We start from the raw sequence: 3,177 nt of genomic DNA on the forward strand, positions 1-3,177 counted from the left end.
GAGAGGAAGGGAGGGGGCGAGAGGTAGCGAGAACAAAGATACACTTTCAGTTACAGCCTTCCCATTTGCAATTTACATTTCAGTCATTTAAGAAAGGGGAGAGTCCATTTATGTTCATGACAATACTGACCCATAGTGACGTTTCCACAAACTTCTTTCTCCATTGAATGATGAAGGTTGGTTACACACGGCTCCTTCCCGCTCTCAATCATTGCTATCACAGAGGGTTTCACAATGATCCGCCCTGTTTATGTACAATAATAGTTATTACATTATTTCAAATCTAAGATTTGGTACGAGGTGCATCTAAACACAATATGCAGATAAATGTACATAAGCACACACAAATGTGCAGCATTTAACACATCTAGAAGCATTAGCTCAGCACCTAGCCTGACAGATTGTTCTTGGCATATAGAGCACAAAAACGCAAGAGGCAAGTGTATATATAGCCGACATCAATTATAAATAAATTTAAAAAAAAGAGGTTTTGAAGGAATCGAACATCATGTTCTAATATCAGAGCCACCTACCCAGGGACTGGAGGGTCCGATAATTCTCCATCATCACCTCTTTGTACATTTCTTTTTCTTCTGTGTTTAGACAATCCCATTCCTCCCGGGAGAAGTAAACAGCCACCTCATCAAATTCTCCAATTTCCCCCTAAAGGGAAAACACATTAAATTAGGAGTAGAGCAGGAATGTCCAAACTGCGGCCCTCCAGCTGTGGTGAAACTACAAATCCCATGAAGCATCTCTCTCCTGGAGTCATGTCTGTGGCTGTGAGAATCTTGCAAAGCCTCATGGGATTCGTAGTTCAACCACAGCTGGAGGGCCGCAGTTTGGACACCCCTGGAGTAGAGTATCCCAGACCATCGTCAGCTCAGGCCCCATGACGCAATGTAATACATAAGGACGGTCATATACAGTACGCTCTTACACACTCAGCCCCCATGACACAATGTAATACATAGGGATGGCCATATACAGTACGCTGTTAAATAGGGAAGATCATATTCCTCTTATATAGAGACAGCCATATACAGTACGCTCTTACACACTCAGTCCCTATGATGCAATGTAATACATAAGGATCGCCATATACAGTGCACCAAAGTACCGGCCCGCGAACCGTCAGGTGGTCATAATAATCTGGCCACTCAGTGTATACTGATATGACGCACACAGAAATATTAACACACATACTGACATCACTCACAGAAATCCTGACAATACACACAAAAAAAATATACTGCCATTACATACAATCACATATATTGACATTATAAACACACGCAGACTTAACACTGGTACCGTATATAGATACAATGGGGGGAATTTATCAAACCTGGAGCAGACAAAATCTGGAGCAGTTGCCCATGGCAACCAATCAGCTTCTCTCTACAGTCTGTTCAGTTAAGATTTGAAAAGTGAAAGGTGGGTGGCGATTGGTTCCCATGCACAGCTGCTCCCGTTTTTGACTGCTCCAGTTTTGATAAATTCCCCTCATTGCATTTTTAAATATAACATGTTATGGACCGAACACCCGACAGTATCAGGAGAGAGGAGGGGACCCGGCGGCATTCCTTATCCCGCCGGGTTGACTGTCCCCTCCTCTCTCTGCTGGCGTCCATCACCAATATGGCCGCCAGAAAATCATCATCAAAACTGTGCAGAGACCTGGGAACTCGGCACACAAATCTCACCAAATAAAGCCCCCGAGCTATAGAAGGCGGTATAACTCTCTAGCATCTTCAAACATTAAAGGAGAACTATGGGGTTAAGGCTTTTCCCCATAGTTCTCCTTAGGGTAACGGGAGGCCACAAACTAGCGTCCTCCCGTCACCCCAGGCTCAGTGTACCTCGAGCTACAGCTAGTGGTATACTGAGACGCCGCAGCTGAAGCGGATCCCGATAATTATGTCGGGATCCGCCCAGCTGCGTGAAGGACTATGGAAAATTGTATACTTACCTATCGGTAATTTTCCTTAAAGCACTTACCTCATAGTTCTCCTTTAATTAGATAAATACATACATACCATGTCTGAGTGGAATGACCAACTACTAATGCAAACCAAATCCTTTTTAATGGGTTTCTGAGGCCTGATGACCTTCTGAAATTGCTAGTTGTGTGGCTATAATGCTGACCCTCTGTCTTTAATACTTTGTGAGTCACTGATTTGGAACAAGTATGCAAACCGGGGGACATTAAAGTCCTATTTATAGGCATGTCCCAGGTCAGGGGCTTCAAGCAGGAGGGTCGGGATCCAGAAGTCGAAAATGCAACCTCAATATTTATCTCAGGAAAGGTCAATCATGCGCTGGTGGGAGCCCCCAATTTGTTGATGAATGTGCTGTATTAGTCCTACCCTGCCCTTTGGTTGACTTCTTGTCCCAACAACCTTCCTGATCTTGAGATATCGGATTCTGGTCTCCATGTTGATGATGGGAAATGTCCTCCCTGATCACAATGGACTCTGGTGGACTACACACAGTCTGACAGAAGAAAACTGTGAAGACAAAAAGTGAGAAAAGTTTACAGATCCTTCCAGTGAGACATCTACAGATTAGAAGTAGAAGGATGGCACAGTAATCTCAGAGGGGAATTTGTGTCTAGTGTCAGTGTGTATATATATATATATATATATTCTCTATGTACAGATTCTGCTATATAAAGCAATGTGCAGGGCTTGAAAGATTTTAGGGTGTCTGCAAATCAGTCAAAAATGTCACTAGTCAGTATGACCGGACTATAGCCTTGCAATATAACCACTGGAGGGGGGGGGGTTATTTTTTACTATACAATGAAAAAAGTACCGTAAATTTCAAATAAACAAAATGTTTTCCCTACGTTATGTTATAAAACATCTATTCTTACCCTAATTTTTGGGTAAAATATTAAAGTCGGGGTCACGTCGGGTAAATAGACACCAAACATGTCAAACCTTAAAATTGTGTGCGCCCGCAAAAAAACCACATTGAAAATTGGCCATAGGAGACGCCTAACGCTTATCAGTTTAGTGTTATTAGTAATTAATGGCCCCAACGTTGGCGGTTATATGTAACATGTGCGGCACAATAGGCGCAATCGTTTTCGCACGTAGGCACACCCGACGCATATCTGCATGTGTATGTGGGGGGCAGAGGACTTATTTTTTTTTCTTTTTTAATGTTTAT

Source organism: Nanorana parkeri, unplaced genomic scaffold, assembly GCF_000935625.1.
Source record: "Nanorana parkeri isolate BGI_ZX_2015 unplaced genomic scaffold, ASM93562v1 scaffold1552, whole genome shotgun sequence".
Taxonomy (NCBI): domain Eukaryota; kingdom Metazoa; phylum Chordata; class Amphibia; order Anura; family Dicroglossidae; genus Nanorana; species Nanorana parkeri.